Raw genomic sequence first — 21332 nt, forward strand, 5'->3', positions numbered from 1 at the left:
GGATCACTTTGAGCTCAGGAGTTTGAGACCAGCCTGGGAAACAGGGTGAAACCCCGTCTCTGTAAAAAACACAAAAATTAGCTGGGTGTGGTGGTACATACCTGTAATCCCAGCTACTCAGGAGTCTGAGGCAGTAGAATTGCTTGAGCCTGGCAAGTGAAGGTTGAAGTGAGCAGAGACTGTGCCACTGCACTCCAGCCTGGGTGACAGAGTGAAACCCGGTATCAAAAACTAAAAGTAAAAAAATATATATGTAAATTTAATATAAAAAGTATTAAATTTTGGTCAGGTGCAGTGGCTCACACCTGTAATCCCAGGACTTTGGGAGGCTGAAGCAGGCAGATGACCTGAGGTCGGGAGTTTGAGACCAGCTTCACCAACATGGAGAAACCCCACCTCTACTAAAATCACAAAATTAGCTGGGCGTGGTGGCACATGCCTGTGATTCCAGCTACTAGGGAGGCTGAGGCAGAAGAATCGCTTGAACCTGGGAGGTGGAGGTTGCAGTGAGCTGAGATCGTGCCATTGCACTCCAGCTTGGGCAACAAGAGTGAAACTCCATCTGAAAAAAAAAAGTATTAATTTTAATAGAGGATCAGCATAATGAGGGACACAATAGCACAAAGTAAAGACAACTCGAGAGAATACAGAACTAGCAGAGGCCAGGCATTGTGGCTCAAGCCTGTAATCCCAGCAATTTGGGAAGACTAGGCAGGAGGATCGCTCAAGGCCAGGAGTTGGAGACCAGCCTGCATAACATAGTGAGACCCTGTGTCTACCAAAAAAAGAAAAAAATTAGCCAGATGTAGTGGTGATGCACACCTGTAGTTCCAGCTACTTGGAGTCTGGGGTGGGAGGACCCCTTGAGCCTGGGAAGTCTAGGCTACAGTGAGCCAAGATCATGCCATTGCACTCCTGGGCGATAGTGAGACCCTGTCTTAGAAAGAAAAAGAAAAGAAAAGGAAGTGCTAATCCCCCTGTGGGAATCTTCTCTTCTCCTGCTCTCTCTGGAACCTCACTTGTCAGTTCTTCCTCCCACTTCCCTGTATCATTACCTACGCCCCCCTTTTAGCTCCTTCTCACCATCATTTAAACTAATCGAACTTCTTAGATTTAAAAAAAACCTCTCCCTAAACTCAGTGTGTCCCCTGCTTTAGGTCTCCAGCACACCCACTGAGCCATCTGCTTTCCCTGGTGCCTTCTCCACACAGCAGCCTGGGCCACGTCTCTAATCCATGAATCTCATCACATTACTCCTCCCCCATTTACATCACTTCTCCTTGCCTTGGGTATTAAGTCCAAACCCCTGCTCTGCCCTGCCTTGCAAGGCAGCCTCACTGCTTGCCCCTCTCCATTTTACCTGCTATAGAGTCCAACTGAGCCTCACCTGCCCCTTGATTGCCCACTCTCTCTCCTCTGGGAGCCTCTGAAGTGGGTGATGCCCTCTGCTTAGAATAAGCTTCCCCTTAAATCTCTACTCTCTTCCTGGCTAGCTTTGGCTCCTCTGTCACTTGTCTGCTTTGGCATCATCTCCTCCTGGAAGCCTTCCTTGACTCCCCAGATTCTCAGGAGTATGGGAAGTGAGGTGCTCCTCCCATATATGAATGGAGATTAGGGAGTGTGTGTTATTCATGTTTAATTCACCAGTCCTTAGCTCAGTACCTGACACAAAATAGTCACTGTGCTGGCCAAGGTAACGACCCCCACCCCCAACTGCTCATGTCCTATGTTACACCGCACAATTGCGTAGGAAGGGGGAATTAAGAGTGCAGATGATATTAATGCTGCTAATCAGCTGACTTTAAAACAAGATTATCCTGGAGTATCTGGGTGAGCCCAAGTAATTACAAGCGTTCTTTAAATGTGGAAGAGGGAGGCAGAAGGTTAAGAACCAGAGATAGTGGGCACAATGGCTCATGGCTGTATTACCAATACTTTGGGAGGCCAAGGCAGGAAAATCCCTTGAGTCCAGGAGTTCAAGGTCAGCCCTGGCAACATAGTGAGGCCCGATCTCTACAAAAAAAAAAAAAAAAAAAAAAAACAACAAACCCAAAATTCCCCAAGTGTCATGGCACTTACCTGTAGTCCCAGCTACTGGGACGGATGAGGTGGGAGGATCGCTTGAGCCTGGGAATTTGAGGCTACAATGAGCCATGATAGGACCACTGAACTCCATCCTGAGTGACACAGCAAGGTCCTGTTTCTAAAGAAAAAAAGGATATTGGAATCAGGGTCCCTTCCATTCTAAGGTACCTACAAGGCATCTCTCTCTGCAAACGAGTAAACATCAACCCCCAACTCCTCACAGAGTGGAGCAGCAGGAAAACTCCCTCACCTCGTTTCTGTGCTGCTTGGGAGGCCTGGACAGCCCAATAACCAGCTCCTTGCTGATGAAGCAATCGGGAAATGGCTTGAGTTGAGCTAAGGAGAATTTGGATCATTCTTTTGGTTCTCAATAGGCAGGGTAGGGGCCAGGCATGGTGGCTCATACATGTAATCCTTGCACTTTTGGAGGCCAAGGTGAGAGGATCACTTGAGGCCAGGAGCTCAAGACTAGCTTGGGTAACACAGTGAGACCCGGGTGGCATGCACCTGTGGTTCCCACTACGTGGTAGAATGAAGTGGGAGGGTTGATCACTTGATCCCAGGAGTTTCAGGCTGCAGTGAGCCATAATCACACCACTGTACTCCAGCCTGGGTGACAGAGCCAGACCATGTCTCAAAAAGTAAAAAAATAAAAAATAAAAAAATAGAGAGACTATAGGCAGCCACTACCACATCTGGCTAATTTTTAAATATTCTGTAGAGACAAGGTCTTGCTAGGTTGCCCAGGCTGGTCTAAAACTCCTGGCATCAGGCCAGGCATGGTGGCTCATGCCTGCAATCCCAGCACTTTGGGAGGCCAAGGCAGGCAAATCATCCGAGGTCAGGAGTTCGAGACCAGCCTGGCCAACATGGCGAAACCCCATCTCTACTAAAAATACAAAAATTGGCCGGGCGGTAGTGGCATGGGCCTGTAATCCCAGTACTCGGGAGGTTGAGGCAGGAGAACCACTTGAACCTGGGAGGCGGAGGTTGCAGTGAGCCAAGATCACGTCACTGCATGCATTCCACCCTGGGTGACAAAGTGAGACTCTGTCTCAAAACAAACAAACAAACAAACAAACAAAAAACTCCTGGCATCAAAAGATCTTCCTATCTCACCCTCCCACCCTCCAATGCCCTGGGATTATAATTTTTGTTTACTATAATTGAACACACTTGTTCTTATACTGCTTTAAGATATAAAGAAAAAAAAACAGATAATAACAAATGTTGGTGAAGGCCGGGCACAGTGGCTTAGCCTGTAATTCCAGAACTTTGGGAGGCTGAGGTGGGCAGATCACTTGAGGCCAGGAGTAAGAGATCAGCCTGAGCAACATGGTAAATCCCCATCACTACAAAAAAATATAAAAATTAGCCAGGCATGGTGGCATGCACTTGTAATTATTAGCTACTCAGGGGGCTGAGATGAGAAAATCACTGGTGCCTGGGAGGTCAAGGCTGTAGTGAACTGTGATGGCATCACTGTGCTGCAGCCTGAGAGACAGAGCAAGCCCCTGTCTAGAAAAAAAAAGTCAGCGAAGATGTGGAGGAATTGGAACCCACATACATTACTGGTGGGAACATAAAATCGTGTAACCACTTTGGGTATTTCTTTTCTTGTCATTTTAATTGGATTTTTAAAAAAATCAAGACAGGGTCTTGCTATCTTGACCAGGCTGATCTTGAACTTGTGGGCTCAAGCCATCCTCCCAACCGAGCCTCCTGAGTAGCTGGGACTACAGGTGTGAGCCATCACACCCAACTGGTGTAGCCACTTTAGAAAACAAACTGGCAGTTTCTCAAAAGACTAAATATACAGTCATCATATAATGCAACAATTTCACTCCTAGGCATATATCCCAGAGAAATAGAAATATATGTCCACACAAAAACTTGTACAGCAATCTTCATAGCAGCATTATTCATAATAGCCAATACGTGGAAACAACCCAAATGTCCACCAACTGATGAACAGATAAACAAAATGCAGTGTGTCTCTACCATGGAATATTATTCAGCCATAGAAGAAATGAAATATTGATACGCACTATGACATAAAGGAACTTTGAAAACATTGTGCTAAGAGGGAAAAAAAAGCCACAAAAGATCACATATTGTACAATTCTATTTGTCCAGATTAGGAAATTCTATAGTGACAAAAAATGAATCAATGGTTGCCTAAGGCTGGGGGCCAAGGCAGGTCGGGGGGAGTAGGAGGCAGTGACTAAGAGGTATGGATTTCTCTATAGGGTAATGAAAGGTTCTAAAAGTGACCGTGGTGATCGATGCACAGCTCTGTGAATATTCTAAAACATACTGAATTGCAGATTTTAATAAATAAATAAATTGAAGGGTATGTGAATCATATTTTAATAAAGCTTTTATTTAAAATAATAAGTGGCTGGGCACAGGTGGTCATGCCTGCCTGTAATCCCAGCACTTTGGGAGGCTGAGGCAGGAGGATCACTTGAGGTCAGGAGTTGAGCCTAGTCTGAGCAACCTAGCGAGATCCCATCTCTATGATAAAAAATTAAAAAATTAGCTGGGCATGGTGGCACATATCCGTAGTCCCAGCTACTTGGGAGACTGAGGATTGCTTAAGCCCAGGAGTTTGAGGCTACAGTGAACCATGATCATGTCACTGTACTGCAGCCTGGGCGACAGAGCAAGACCCTGTCTCTAAAAAGGAAAGAAAATACAAGTTTGTATCACTTTGTGAGTGTAGCCAAGTTTGAGGAGAAATAGACAAGAATAAAAGAGCACTGAATAATGAGAGTAAGTGGCTAGTTAGGCCCAGTTGCTAGCTAAGTGGCTTCTGAAACATTCATTAGTAAAGTTACAGCTCTGGGGACAGTCATGCAGTCAAAGAATGAATGCTAAATTCATTACAAATGCCCATGGTCTTTCTTTACATGCCTTCTAGTGAAAAATTTCTAAGTGCCTAAATAGCAAGTCTGCAATGATAGCAGCTGTTTATCAAAGACTACAAAAAAGAAATGGAGGCCAGGCATGGTGGCTCATGCCTGTAATCCCTGCACTTTGGGAGGCTGAGGTGGGCAGATCACCTGAGGTCAGGAGTTTGAGACCAGCCTGGCCAAAACAGTGAAACCCTATCTCTACTAAAAATACAAAAATTAGATGGGTGTGGTGGCGGGCGCCTGTAATCCCAGCTACTCAGGAGGCTGAGGCAGGAGAATTGCTTGAACCCAGAAGGCAGAGGTTGCAGTGAGCCAAAATCACGCCATTACACCAGCCTGGGCGACAAAAGCAAGACACCATCTTTAAAAAATAAAAATAAAAAAAAAGGCATCTTCTTCAAGAATGACATAGTGTTTCATGATAAAGAAGCCCTAATTTTGCATTTGTTCAAGTATTGATTTGATTTAGCAAATATGACACCAATCTTGGATAAAGTGTGAACAACACAATTTCATTTTCTCCTTAATCAAAACTGATTAGGTAGTCTAATATCAATTCTGATCTTATTAAAAACTGATAAGATAAAAAAAATTAGGGAATGATGGAGCCAATAAGATGTTACAACCTGTTCCAAGGAGAATTCCAAAACCAAGACATATTTGAGACCTTTAAGTATGATGAAATATATCTGATTACTATATTTAAAAATAAACTGATTAGCAGGCCGGGCGCGGTGGCTCACGCTTGTAATCCCAGCACTTTGGGAGGCCGAGGCGGGCGGATCACGAGGTCAGGAGATCGAGACCACGGTGAAACCCCGTCTCTACGAAAAATACAAAAAAATTAGCCGGGTGTGGTGGCGGGCGCCTGTAGTCCCAGCTACTCGGAGAGGCTGAGGCAGGAGAATTGCTTGAACCCAGGAGGCGGAGGTTGCAGTGAGCCGAGATTGCGCCACTGCACTCCAGCCTGGGCGACACAGCAAGACTCCGTCTCAAAAAAATAAATAAATAAATAAATAAATAAATAAATAAATAAATAAATAAAAATAAACTGATTATATAGCCAACAACAATTGGGCAGGGGTCTCCTCATCCACAGCCACATAATCCTGATCATGCAGCTATGTGGTTGCAAGGCCTGCATATTCTAGAAGGGACTGGTCTGACTTGAGATTTCACTTCATTCATATTTGTATTTTGAGACAGGGTCCCGCTCTGTTACCCAGGCTGGAGTGCAGTGGTATAATCATAGCTCACTGCAGCCTTGACCAGCTGGGCTCAAGAGATCATCCTGCCTCAGCTGCACCAGTACCTGGGAATACAGATAAGTACCACCATATCAGGCTATTTTTTTTTAATTTTTGTAGACAGAGAAGTCTATGTTGTCCAAGATGGTCTCAAACTCCTAGCCTCAAGAGATCTGCCCACCTCAGCCTCCTGAGTAACTGGGGCCATAGGTACACACCACCATGCCCGGCTATATTTATTATATTTTATTAAATTTCTTTCTTTTATTTTTGTAGAGAGGAGGTCTTGCTATGTTGCAAGGCAGTTCTTGAACTCATTGCCTTAAAATATACTCCCATCTCTGCCTCTCAAACTGTTGCAACTATAGGTGTGAGCCACTGCACCTGTGTGGCCTGACTTGAGATTTCTTTAATTTAGCATCGTTTACTTGGTAGGACTGGGAAAGGCAGTAGTGTTTTCAAAAATTACTTAATAATTCAATTAGAACCAACCTCAACCTTGACTCCTGCCTTCTCTCACAGCTTACATCCAGTCTGTCAGAAAATCCTATTGACTGACTTCATCTCCCACCTGGATGTTGCCAAATCTCAGCCCCCCTGCTTCTACCCAAATCTTCCCACAATCTTTCTCAACTCAGCAGCCAGGGGGTGCTTTTAAATCAGGAGAAAGATCACGTTGCTTCTCTGCTCAGAACCCACCCCCAACACCCCCACCCACAGTTCCCATTTCAGTCAGAGTAAAAGCCAAAGCCCCAGCAATAGCCTCCAGGGCTTACATGATCTGTACTGATCCCAGCCCAGCAACTCCCTGGCCTCCTCGCCTGCTTCACTCCCTCTATCTCTTTGCTCCTCTGGCCTCCTTCCAGAGCCTCAGACACACCTGGGAGTTTCCTCCTAACGCCTTTACCTGTTGACTCAGCCTACAGTGCTCTTCCCTCAGCACCTTGGCCAGCTCCATCACCTGCTTCAAACTTCTGCTCAATTTCCACTTAAGAGGCCAACCCTGACGACTCTACTTAACATTGCCATCTGTCCCCATTCCCACCATGCTCCTTTCTTTCCTTCTTTCTTTCTCTCTGTCTCTCTCTTTTTCTTTCTTTCTTTCTTAGACAGGGTCTTGCTCTATTGCCCAGGCTGAAGTACAGTGGTGCAATCACAGCTCACAGCAACCTCAACCCCCTAGGCTTAAACAATCCTCCTGTCTCAGCCTCCCTAGGAGCTGAGACTACAGGTGCATGCCACAACACCTGGCTAATTTTTTTTTTTTTTTTTTTTTTGAGATAGAGTCTTACTCTGTCACCTAGGCTGGAGTGCAATGGCGTGATCTTGGCTCACTGCAACCTCTGCCTCCCGGATTCAAGTGATTCTCTGCCTCAGCCTCCCAAGTAGCTGGGATTACAGGCACCCATCACCACATCAGGCTTATTTTTGTATTTTTAGTAGAGACGGGGTTTCACCATCTTTGCCAGGCTGGTCTTGAACTCCTGACCTCGTGATCCACCCGCCTTGGCCTCCCAAAGTGCTGGGATTACAGGCGTGAACCACCGTGCCCGGCCTTTTCTTTAAAATTTTTGTAGACATGAGGTCTCACTATGTTGCCCAGGCTGGTCTTAAGCTCCTGGGCTTGAGCAATCTTCCCACCTCAGCCTCCCAAAGTGCTGGAATTACAGGCACGAGAAACTGCCCCTGGCTTCATGTTCATTTCTTCTTGCTGCTGCAACAAACTATCCTACATTTAGTGGCTTAAAACACCAGAAATCTACCATCTTACAGTTCTGGGGCACAGAAACCCAGCTAGGTCTAGTAAGGCTAAAGTCAAGGTGTCAGAGGGGCTGCATTCCTTTTGGAGGCTCTAGAGAGAATGTGCTCCCTTGCCTTTTCCAGTTTCTGGAAGCCACTCCCATTCCTTGACTCACCTTGAAGATGGCCCCTGACTCCATCTTCAAAGTCAGAAGTGCAGCATCTTCAAATCTTCCTCTCTGACCTCTTCTTCCATCACCACATCTCCTTCTCTAATTCTGACTCTCCTACCTCCTTTCTCTTATAAAGATCGTTGTGATTGGTGGGCATGGGGGCTCCCATCTGTAATCCCAACATTTTGGGAGGCCAAAGAGGAAGGAATGCTTGAGGCTAAGAGTTCAAGATCAGCCTTGGCAACATAGCAAGACCCTGCCTTTACAAAATTAAAATTAAAATCAGCTGGGCATGGTGATGCACACCTGTAGTCCCAGCTACCAGAGAGGTTAAGGTGGAAGGATTGCTTTAGCCTAGGAGGTCAAGGCTGCAGTGAGCTACCATCACATCACTGCACTCCAGCCTGGGTGGGAGAGTGAGACTCTGTCTCAAATACAAGGAAAGAAATATATATTTGGTATTTGCCCCTGGTTCCTGGCACAAAGCTTCTAAAGCTCTTATAAAGTCCTTAGTGATATAGGTAATAGGAGCACCTTCTGTTTTAATATTTGGTCTTAGTCCCAGGTTCCTGACACAAGGGCCTCTAAGTTCTTTCAGATCTGCAGCATGGTAAGAAAGCCTGTGGGATGCTGTTGAGATGCCTGGGTGGCTGCAAGTGCTTAGACTGCTTTAGAAGGGCTGGTTGCCAGAGGAACCAATCACATTTTTTTTTAACAGAGTTTGGCTCTTGTAGCCCAGGCTGGAGTGCAATGGGACAATCTTGGCTCACCACAACCTCTTCCTTCCAGGTTCAAGTGATTATCCCGCCTCAGCCTCCTGAGTAGCTGAGATTACAGGCATGTGCCACCATGCCCAGCTAATTTTTGTATTTTTAGTAGAGACGGGGTTTCATCATGTTGGTCAGGCTGGTCTTGAACTCCTGACATCAGGTGATCTGCCCACCTCGGCTTCCCAAAGTGTTGGGATTACAGGCGTGAGCCACAGCGCCCAACCCCAACCACATTTTTTGAGGCTTGGAACTTTCAGCCTTACTGGCTGAACTCCAGGAGGCAAAAGGGGCTGGAGATTGACTTAACCACCAATGGCCAATGATTTTATCAATCATGCCTCCATAAAAATCCTAAACAACAGGGTTTGGAGAGCTTCTGTGTTGCTGAACACAAGGAGGTGCTGGGAGGGTAGCGTGCCCAACAGAGGGCATGGAAGCTCTGTGCCCCTCCCCACTTACCTTGCCCTGTGCATCTCTTTCAATGGCTGTTCCTGAGATGCAGCCTTTACATTGAGCCAGTAATAGAAAATAAACTGGCCAGATGTGGTGGCTCATGCCTGTAATCCCAGCACTTTCAGAGGCAGAGGTGGGGGAATCACTTGAGCCCAGGAATTTGAGACCAGCCTGGGCAACGTAACAAGACCCCATCAATACAAAAAATTAAAAAAATTAGCCAGATGTGGTGATGGGAAACTTGTAATTCCAGCTACTTGAGAGGCTGAAGCAGGACAATCATTTGAGCCCTGGAGGTTGAGGCTTCAATGAGCTATGATTGCACCAGTGCACTCCAGTCTGGGCAACAGAGCGAGACCTTGTCTCTTAAAAAAAAAGAAAAAAAAACCTGTTTTTCTAAGTTCTGTGAGTTGTTCTAGCAAATAATTAAACCCAAGAAGAGGGTCATGGGAGCCCCTGATTTCTAACTGGTTGTTCAAAATATAGGTTACAACCTAGAACTTGCAACTGGCATCTGAAGTGAGGGTGGTCTCGTGGGACTGAGCCCTTAAACTCTAGGGTCTGCACTAACTCCAGGTAGCGTCAGGATGGAATTGTGGGATACGCAGTTGGTATCCAGAGAGTTGGAGAATTGGTGTAGAAACTCCGCACACACATTTGGTCAGAAGTGTGTGAGTAGAGAGAAACATGGGTTCTTCTCTCACCTGTCTACATGCTTAACTGCATAGGAGAGGCAATGCATGGTGCTCATGAACAAAGCAAGCATTAAAGTCAAACAAGACCCAACATTTGACTCAGTCTTAATATCCAGGTGAGCTTGGGCAAATCACTTACTATCCACAGGTCTTCATCATTTTGTGTGCAAAATGGGGATAACTGTGGCACCTACCTGTGATTTTGTGAGAACTAATGAAATACTATGATTGGTGTTATTGTGATCATTACACCTATTCCAAACTATTTGATAAGGACAGGGATGCATGATAACATCAACAGATTAGAAACTGTAATGAGGTCTCTCAGGCAAAATTCCTTACAAGCAAATTCTGTCTCTCCAATGCATTCCTGCCACACTTACTTCACCATTCCCTGAACAAAATGTGCCATCTTCATTGTCCAGGTCTTTACAGTGCTGGTTTCCCTGCCTGGGCAGCTCACTCCATCCCACCCCAGCCCATTCACCATCCCTCCACCTCCCCCTTCCCTCCCCACTCTCACGCAACTCTTCCTCATCTTTCAGGACCCGGTTTCAATGTTACCTTAACTGGAAGCTTCTCTCACCCTCCAGAAGAGCTTCCCATTGCACTTCATGCATGTACTGTTATTTGACCATTTTTGTGTTATAGTCCAAGTCTTTTTGTACCTGAATAAGATGTTGCCCAGTCAGTCTCTCTTCCTGGACTCTGAAGTCTTTCATGGTAGATTCAGCTGAAAGTGACAAAAAGACATTCTTTAAAAAAAAAAAAAAAAGAGGGATGACACAGACAGACATCAGCACTTAAACGTTTTAAATGGTATGTGAAAAGCAAACAAAATTCAAGGGCTTCTAGGAAAAATGTAGGAGGGAAGGTGTCACTGGGAAATATGATAAAGGGTAATTTTTATTTTATTTTATTTTTTGAGAAAGGGTCTTGCTCTATTGCCTAGGCTGTACTGCAGTAGTGCGATCACAGCTCACTGAAGCCTCAACCTCCTGGGCTTGAGCAATCTTCCCACCTGATTTTTATTTTATTTAAGAAACACAGTCTTACTCTGTTACCAAAGCTGGAGTGCAGTGGTGTGATCATAGCTTACTGCAGCCTCAACCTCCTAGGCTCAAGTGATCCTCCAGTCTCAGCCTCCCCAGGAGGTGGGACTACAGGTGTGCACCACAATGTCCAGCTCATTTTTTTTTTTAATTTTTAGTAGAGACAAAGTGTCATTATGTTGACCAGGCTTATGGTAATCTCCTACCCTCAAGCAGTTCTCCCACCTCAGCCTTCCAAAGTGCTGGGATTACAGGTGTGAGCTGCCACATCTGGCTGAGGGGGTTAATTTTTAATTATATAAAGAGCTCAAAGCAAATATTAGAAGGAGCCTAAATGCCTACAGCGGCTGACTGGTAAACTGTGATACATCCATATAATAAAATATTATGCAACCATGAAAAGGAATAAGAAAGATCAATAGGTATTGGCATAGATGTCCACAAAATATGAAAATGTGAAGTGATGCCCAATTAGCCTATATCTTGAAAAATATGGCCCATTTTCTCAATAACAATTGTTTCCTGAGATAAGATTATCGGTCTAAAGAGTAAAGGAAATTTTTCACTTCTTTCTTAAAAATATTTACTATTTTTATAATTTAATGAGATTAAATAGATCATCGAATTAGTAAAAGACACATTAACTCTATAAATAAATGGAAAAGTTACAGACAGCCCAGGCATGGTGGCTCACACTTATAATACCAGCACTTTGGGAGGGGGTGGGGGAGGACTGCTTGAGGCCAGGAGTTGCAGACCAGCCTGGGAAACATAGCAAGACATTGTCTGTACCGAAAAAAAAAAAATAGCCAGGCATGGTGGCATGTGCCTATAGTCCCAGCTACTGAGGTGGAAGGATCACCTGAGCCCAGGAGGTCAAGGCTGTGGTAAGTTGAGACTCTGCTTGTGCCACTACACTCAAGCCTGGAAGACAGAGCGAGACTTAGTCTCAAAAAAAAAAGACAATAAAGAAATAAAGCTAATAAGCTAACATAAGAAAATATATTAAAATTTGACAAATAGGACGGGCACGGTGGCTCACACCTGTAATCCCAGCACTTTGGGAGGCCGAGGTGGGTGGATCATGAGTTCAGGAGTTCAAGACCAGCCTGATGAACATGGTGAAACCCTGTCTCTACTAAAAATGCAAAAATTAGCCAGGTATGGTGGCGTGTGCCTGTAATCCCAGCTACTCAGGAGGCTGAGGCAGGAGAATCGCTTGAACCTGGGAGGCGGAGGTTGCAGTGAGCCAAGGTCACACCACTGCACTCCAGCCTGGTGACAGAGCAAGACTCTGTCTCAAAAAAAAAAAAAAAAAGTGACAAATGAAAATAAAGTAATATGAGGTCTTTTATTTATTAAAAATAATCTAACAGAAAATAACTGGTTAAATTATAATACCCTGTGCTGGCAAAGGTGCAGTGAAATGGGCATTTTCTTATACTATTAGTGATGTTTAAATTGTAAATAAACCTTCCAGGGTAAAGCTTGGCAATTTTTAAAAAATAATACAGACTGGCCGGGCGCGGTGGCTCACGCTTGTAATCCCAGCACTTTGGGAGGCCGAGGCAGGCGGATCACGAGGTCAGTAGATCGAGACCATGGTGAAACCCCGTCTCTACTAAAAATACAAAAAATTAGCTGGGCGTGGTGGCGGGCGCCTGTAGTCCCAGCTACTCGGAGAGGCTGAGGCAGGAGAATGGCGTGAACCCAGGAGGCGGAGCTTGCAGTGAGACGAGATTGCACCACTGCACTCCAACCTGGGTCATGGAGTGAGACTCCATCTCAAAAAAAAAAAAAAAAAAAAAATACAGACAGTGACTCACTATACTGCCTCCTCCAATTCCATATATATATATATATATAATGAGAAAATTAGTGAGGTGTGGTGACAAGCACCTGTAGTCCCAGCTACTTGTGAGGCTGAGTCAGGAGGACTGCTTGGGCCTGCAGTGAGCCATAATTGCACCACTGCATTCCAGTCTGGGCAACAGAGTGAGACAGAAGGTTGACTGTTTAATAGAATTTTTCTGTTGATTTGAAGATATGGTCAGGACTGTGGTATATGAAAATTCTTCATAAGATAACTAATCCAATTAATGCTGGAATTGGGAACAGAAAATGTTTTGGTGACTATTTATTCCTTCACTTGCTGTTATATAAACTATTGCCAGTGGGTACTTGACAACCAAGAATGTCATCTCTGAGCTACTCACAATGAAAGGTGATGTCTGTGTGTTGAGGTCCCCATGCCTGGGCTATGGGTGCTGAGTGGGACTTACTTATCCATCCATTTTCTATATTCCAGCACTGGGAAACTTGGGTTTATTCATCTTGATAAAAGGTCATTTAAATTCCAATTGGCAAGAACCACAAATGGAAGAAAGGTCATGAAATCACAGGCTAGCCCTTGTTCTCAAGGGAATCTTCAGCTTAGGTGGTTCTGTAAAAGAGGAATCACATTGTTGAAAAATCATTGCAGGTCAGCTGAGGTGGCCCATACCTATAATCCCAGCCCATTGGGAGACTAAGGCAGGAGGATCCCATGAGGCCAGGAGTTCAAGACCAGCCTAGGCAACACAGTGAAACCTTATCTCTACAAAAAATTAGAAAATGAGCTGGGTGCGGTGGCACATTCCTATAGTCCCAGCTATTCTGCAGGCTGAAGTGGGAGGATGAAAGTGGCAGCTGCAGAAGTGGGAGGATGAAAGTGGAAGCTGCAGAAGTGGAAGATGCAGTGAGCTCTGATCTCACCACTGCACTCCAGCCTGGGTGACAGAGTGAGACCCTGTCTCAACATACACATACATACATACACACACAACCCCCACACACGCACACACACCCATGCACGCACGCAGACACACAGACACCCCCTCATCTCAGTCTGTCCAGCCTTGACTAAAGAAAAGGGTCTTCTGGCTATAGAAGAGGTATGCTCTTTTGTAGGACAGGGAGGGACCAGCAAGCTTGTTCACAGTCTTTTCCTCATCCTCTGCTTAGTTTTTCAAGAACCCTCATGGTGGAAACAGAGACCCTGGGAAAAGGACCTAAATCTTTATATTACCAGGGGAGAAATATGCCTCCTTTGTCAATTAATAAATAGAATACCTGCCTTAAAATCGAGGGAGTTCTGCTAGAATGGATCACTCCCTACGACCCTGACCTATGCAGGGAACATGAAAAACTGGAGTTTGGCCAGGCGCAGTGGCTCACACCTGTAATCCCAGCACTTTGGGAGGCCGAGGCGGTAGACCACCTGAGGTCAGGAGTTCGAGACCAGCCTGGCCAACATGGTGAAACCCCATCTCTACTAAAAATACAAAAATTAGCTGGGTGTAGTGGTGGACGTGTGTAATCCCTGCTACTCAGGAGGCTGAGGCAGGAAAATCAGTTGAACCCGGGAGGTGGAGGTTGCAGTGAGCCGAGATCGCACCACTGCGGTCCAGCATATGTGACAGAGCGAGACTCTGTCTTCAAACAAACAAACAAACAAACAAACAAACAAAAAACTGGAGTTTGGGTGCCTATAATAGTGTAGGCCACATTCCAGATTGTAGAGACTTTACCAAAGTACAGACTTTCCACAAAGCACTGCCAAATACCAGCTGGCTGTCTCCATGGGGCAACACCATATCTCTGGCTCTTGTTTCCCCAGGAGATGCTCTACTCCAGCCTTTCCTTACATTTTGTATCCTGCACATTTCCTAGCATAAGGCCTCAAAACATAGTAAGCGGCTGAGTCACTGCTGATCTACTGCATATCCGACTTCAGATTCCAGCAGGGCACTTTGTATTTGAGGAATTAAAGAGGAGAGAATGGACCCAGACTGATGCTGGCCAACTTAGCAGTCCAAAGATATAAGCTGCTCAAACTGACTACAGTGCCTCTGATTTTCTGAGTCTGCCCTGCTCCTAGGGCTCTTTGGATGAAATTAATTTCTCCTTGTTGAAGAAATAGTTTGCTAGAATACAAAAAATTTGGCCAGGCACAGTGGCTCACGCCTCTAATCCTAGCACTCTGGGGGGCCGAGGCGGGTGGATAACGAGGTCAGGAGTTCAAGACCAGCCTGGCCAACATGGAGAAACCCCGTCTCTACTAAAAATACAAAAATTAGCTGGGTATGGTGGCACGGGCCTGTAGTCCCAGCTACTCAGGAGGCTGAGGCAGGAGAATCGCTTGAACCCAGGGGGTGGAGGTTGCAGTGAGCTGAGACTGTGTTATTGTACTCCAGCCTGGGTGACAGAGCAAAACTCCGTCTCAAAAAAAAAAAAGAAAAGAGAATATAAAAAATTTAAAGAAGAAAAAAATGTTAAAATAAAATTTTCTCCTAAAGAGCACTCAAAAGCACACTCCCACCAATGCTGGATCTATTTATCTCTCTCTTGCTTTTTTTTTTTTCTGAGATAGGGTCTCTCACTCTATCACCCAGGCTAGAGTACGGTGGCAAGATCACGGCTCACTGGGGCTTTCAATTCCTGGACTCAAGCTATCCTCTCACTTCAGCCTCCTGAGTAGCTGGGATTGTAGGTGCATGCCACCATGCCTGGCTAATTTTTAAATTTTTTGTAGAGAGGGGGTTCTCACTATGTGGCCCAGGCTGGTCTTGAACTCCTGGGTCAAACTAATCCTCCCGCCTTGGCCTCCCAAAGTGCTGAGATTATAGGCTTTAGCCACTGTGCCCAGTCTATTTATCTTTCTATAACTCATATATTAAATCTTCCTCCTTAAATTGCCTCCTACCCACCCATCTGCAGGGATAGCAAACACAGGTATCAGCGGGTCAGGCAACCTACATGAGGGAAGGAGGTTGGAGTAATGTGGGAGAGCGGGGGAAACTGTAGCAAACTGCAAGGTATTCACTACAACAGTTCTTCAACACTGTGATGGTCAAACCAAACACAGAAACAGGAAGCCCAGTTCAGTCACCAGCAGCCAACATTGGATATTTGATCTACATGCTACAGGGCAAACTGCTTAGGATGAATGACCTGGTCTCCACCAACCTACTCTTGGGGTCCAGCCACTCCTGCCCAAGTCCCTACACTCTACTGACATGACCCACATTCACGGTACTCTCCTGACACCTTTTCTTGTTCACTTTTTTTTTTTTTTTTTACTTTTTTTGAGACAGAGTACCCTTCTGTCACACAGGCTGAAGTACAGTGGGGTGATTATGGCTCACTGCAGCTTCCATCTTCTGGTCTCAAGTAATCCTCCCACCTCAGCCTCCCAAGCAGTTGGGATTACAGGCATGTACCACCACCACACCTGGTTAAGTATACTATTTTTTCTTTTTTCTTTCTTTCTTTCTTTTTTTTTTTTTTTGTTGTTGAGACAAAGTCTCACCCTGTCACCCAGGCTGGAGTGCAGTGGGGCGATCTCAGCTTACTGCAACCTCCAACTCCCAGGTTCAAGCAATTCTCCTGCCTCAGCCTCCCAGGTAGCTAGGATTACAGGTGTATGCCACCATGCCTGGCTAATTTTTGTATGTTTAGTTGGCCAGGCCGGTCTTGAGCTCCTGACCTCAGGTGATCAACCCACATCAGCCTCCCAAACTGCTGGGATCACAGGCACGAGCCACTGCACCCAACCAGTTTATTATTTTTTCTAGGGACAGGGTCTCACTAAGTTGCCCAGGTTGGTCTTCAACTCCTGGGCACAAGCAATCCCCTGGCCCCCTCCTCCCAAAGTGCTGGAATTACAGGCTTGAGCCAACACATCAGGCTCTAACAAATAACCAGGCACTATAATAGGTGCCCAGGAAACAGTAGTGAACAAGGTATAAGAGTTTCTGCTCTCACAGAGCTTACAGGGTAGCAGGAAATTGATATAGTTTGAATGTTTGTCTCCTCCAATTCTCATATTGAAATTAAATCCCTAATGTTGGACGTGGTGCCTGGTGGGAGGTGTGTGGGTCATGGGGGCAGATCCCTTATGAATGGCTTAGTGCCCTCCCCATGGTAATGAGTGAGTTCTGTCACTACTAGTTCATGTGAGAGCTGACTGTTTAAAGAGCCTGGCACCTCCTCCCCTGTCCCTTGCTCCGTCTTCTCACCAAGTGACATGCCGGCTCCTCCTTCACCTTCTACCATGAGTGGAAACCTCCTGAGGTCCTCACCAGCAGACACTGGCACTATGACTTTTTTTTCTGAGACAGGGTCTCACTCTGACACTCAGGTTAGAGAGCAGTGGTGTAATTATGGCTCACTGTGACCCTGACCTCCTGGGCTAGAGATCTTCAAGTAGCTGGGACCATACGCATGCATCAGTGCACCATCATGCCTGGCTGATCTTTTTAAAAGTATTTTTAGTAGAGACAATGTCTCACCATGTTTCCCAGGCTGGTTTCAAACTTCTGGGCTCAAGCAATCCTCCTGCCTCAGCGTCCCAAAGTGCTGGGATTACAGATGTGGGCCACTGTGCCCAGCCTGGCACCATGCTACTTGTATAGCCTGCAGAACTGTGAGCCAAATAAACTGTTTTTCTTTATAAAGTACCCAGCCTCAGGTGTTTCCTTATAGCAATGCAAAATGGACTAATCTAGGAATTGTATGCCAGCACTTACCAGACTGTGATGAGCACATGACAGAAGTACAGAGTGGGACTGAAACGCTCCCCAGGGGCTTCTTGTTGCGTCATAGAGAGTGGGGTGAGACATCTCGGCTGAGGCTAAAGATGAGTAAAGATGAGAGTGAAAGAGTGATGATAGGGGTAAGGAGAGGGTTTCCTGAAGAAGGACCAGTAAAGTCCCCCAAGAAAACTGTGAGGTCACTTCCTGGAAATCACCAGCATCCCATTTCCCATTGGCAAGGAGCTCAGCACGGTCCCTTGGATAACCAAACCTATGCCCAAATCCCATCTGTGTGAGTCTATCTCCAGGGACCCTTCTTAGCATATTAGAGTCCAATCAGGAGATAAAAACCACTCAAAAGTTTAAAGTGGTAAAATTTAATACAGAGAATTATTCATTATAACAGGGTAACAGCATAATAAGAGATTGGCTACCAAAAGGTAAAAAGAACTCTAGAGAACATAGGACTATCAGACGCCAGGCATGGTGGCTCATGCTTATAATTCTAGTAATATGAAAAGCCAAGGCAGGAGGATTGCTTCAGGCCAGGAGTTTGAGACTAGCCTGGGAAACACAGCGAGACCCTGTCTCTACCAAAGAAAAAAAAAATAGCCAGGTGTGGTGGTGCACACCTGTAGTCCTAGCTACTTACGAGGCTGAGGTGGGAGTATTGCTTGAGCCAGGGAAGTCATGGCTGCAGTGAGCTGTGATTTCGTCACTGTGCTTTAGCCTGGGCAACAGAGGGAGACCCTGTCTCAAAAAAAAAAAAGTATAGGACCAGCTGATACAATGAACAGTAACTGCCCCTACTATCCCTATGATGAGATGGAGTGACCAAGGAAGGGACTCCTCACTAGGGCTGAGATCCAGCCACCCTTGGAGAGGGCACAGTCATGGGTAATTCAATGGCAGAATTGCTGCATTACCACATGGTGGAACATGCTAGCAATCTGCCCTCTGGAATTTGCTGAAAATCCGCCTTCTATGGTGCTAGATTAAGCTATTAATGAACAGTTGTCTCACTACAAAACCACCCACGTAGGTGCAGAGAAACTGCTGGCCACTGGGTGCTGCTGAGCACCGTGCAGGGCAGGAGCCCAGTGCTGGACAAGCTCATTGGCTGTGGAGATTGACACACTACAATCAGAAAGAACAGCCTCTTACAAAGTCCCTCTAGCACAATGTACTGACAACATTTAATAATGCACCAGCTGATAGAGGAAGCATGTAAGGAACCCACATCTATGTTTGCAGAGCAGGCAGTGAAGGGTGAATTTTGAACTGATGGGCAGTCATTGGATGGATAGCTGGTACATGATACATTTCAATCTACCAAGGAAAAAAGGCAGAGAGAAAAGAGATAGAGGACTAGGCATGGTGGTTCACTCCTATAATCCCAGCAGTTTGGGAGGCCAAGGCAGGTGGATGACTTGGGTCCAGGAGTTCAAAACCCAGCCTGAGCGACATAGTGAAACCCTGTCTCTACTAAAAACAAAAAAATTAGCTGAGTGTGGTGGCTTGTGACTATAGTCCCAACTGCTCAAGAGGCTGAGGTAAAAGGATCGCAAGGGTCTGAGAGTTCGAGGCTGCAGTGAGCCATGATCACACCACTGCACTCCTGCTTGGGCGACACAGCGAGATCCTGTCTCAAAAAAAGAAATGCTGGTGAAAATGTGAAGAAATTGGAACCCACATACATTATTGGTGGGAACATAAAATGGTTTAACCACTTTGTTTGGGTGTTTCTTTCTTGTCATTTTAATTTGATTTTTAAAAAAATCACGATAGGATCTCACTACCTTGCCTAGGCTGGTCTCTTTTAACTTGTAGGCTCAAGTGATCCTCCCACCTCAGCCTCTCATGTAGCTGGGATTACAGGTCTGAGTCACTGCACCTGACTGGTGTAACCACTTTGGAAAACAGTTTCTCAAAAGGCTAAATGTACAGTATCATAGAATGCAACAATTTCTCTCCTAGGTATATATCCCAGAGAAATAAAAATATATGTCCACACAAAAACTTATAAATGAATCTTCATAGCAGCATTATTCACAGTGGCCAATACATGTTAACAACCCAAATGTTCATCAACTGATTAATAAACAAAATGTGGTGTATCTCTACCATGGAATATTATTCAGCCATAGAAGGAACGAAATACTGACACGTGCTATGACAGGAAGAAACTCTGAAAACACTGTGCTAAGAGGGAAAAAAAAAGCCAGCCACAAACGATCACATATTGCACAATCCTATTTATATAAAAGGTCCAAGCTGGGTGCGGTGGCTCACACCTGTAATCCCACTTTGGGAGGCCGAGGCAGGCAGATCATGAGGTCAGGAGTTTCAGACCAGCCTGACCAACATGGTGAAAGCCTGTCTCTACTAAAAATACAATAATTAGCCAGGTGTGGTGGCAGGTGCCCATAATCCCAGCTACTCAGAAGACTGAGGCAGAAGAACTGCTTGAACCCAGGAGGCAGAGATTGCAGTGAGCTGAGATCGCACCATTGCACTCCAGCCTAGATGACAGAGCAAGACTCCATCTCAAAAAAAAAGAAGAAAAAAAGGTCCAGATTAGGCAAATCTATAGTGACAGAAAATAGATCAGTGGTTGCCTATGAGAACACAGGGGGATGGGGGGAGTAGAACCTAGTGGCTAAGAAGTGTGGATTTCTCTACAGGGTAATGAAAGCTTCTAAAATGGATTGTGATGATAGATGCACAGCTCCGTGAATATTATAAAAACCACTGAATTGTACACTTTGCTAAATGAATTTATGGTATGTGAACTATATTTCAATAAAGTTGTTATTTAAAAAAAGGAAATAGGGGGCCAGGCACAGGTGGCTCATACCTGCCTATAATCCCAGCAATTTGGGAGGCTGAGGCAGGAGGATCACTTGAGGCTAGGAGTTTGAGACAATCCTGGGAAACACAGCATTATCCCATCTCTACAACAAAAAATAAAAAATTTAGCTTTGCATGGTGGTGTACGTCTGTAGTCCCAGCTACTTGGGAGGCTGAGGTGGGAGTACTGCTTGAGCCCAGGAGTTTGAAGCTACAGCGAGCCATGATCACACCACTGCACTACAGCCTGAGTGACAGAGCAAGACCCTGTCTCTAAAAAGGAAAGAAAAGAAATGCAAGTTTTTATCACTGTGTGAGGGTAAACAAGTTTGAGAGGAAACAGAGAAGAACAAAAGAGCACTGAATGGTGACAGTGGGAGGCTGGTTAGGCTCATTGCTAGCTAAGGGACTTCTGAAAAATTCATGAGTAAAATCACAGCTCTGGGGGTCAGTCAGGCAGTCAAATGATGAATGTTAAATCCATTACAAATGCCCATCGTCTTTCTTTACATTTCTTCTAGTGAAAAATTCCTAAGTGCCTAAATAGCAAGTGTTCTGAAATGATAGCAGCTGTTTATTAAAGAAATAACATCTCATATTTTAAAAATCATGAGTCAAATATTATTTTCCTCCTCCCATTTTACAGGTGTGCAACCTAAACAACAGAGAATTTAAGTAATTTTCCTAAGTGGCAGAGCACAGATTTAAATCCTATCACTTTGGCCTCAGAGTTTGTGCTTTATTTTATTTTATTATTTTAAAATTCATCTTTTT

At 45.2% G+C, this 21332-nt stretch overlaps 1 long non-coding RNA gene across 1 annotated transcript; it reads right to left on the minus strand.

Annotated features, from left to right (window-relative positions):
• Positions 1-467: 467 nt before the first annotated feature.
• On the minus strand, positions 468-20671 carry LOC131381915 (uncharacterized). The gene is made up of 6 exons (XR_009210967.1): positions 20566-20671; positions 17703-17806; positions 13350-13576; positions 10750-10814; positions 2080-2203; positions 468-562 (listed from the first exon to the last, which is right to left on the minus strand). It is a non-coding gene; the product is annotated as an uncharacterized LOC131381915 (long non-coding RNA).
• Positions 20672-21332: the final 661 nt, after the last annotated feature.

The sequence above is a fragment of the Hylobates moloch genome, unplaced genomic scaffold (genome assembly GCF_009828535.3).
Source record: "Hylobates moloch isolate HMO894 unplaced genomic scaffold, HMol_V3 SCAFFOLD_1, whole genome shotgun sequence".
NCBI classification, from domain to species: domain Eukaryota; kingdom Metazoa; phylum Chordata; class Mammalia; order Primates; family Hylobatidae; genus Hylobates; species Hylobates moloch.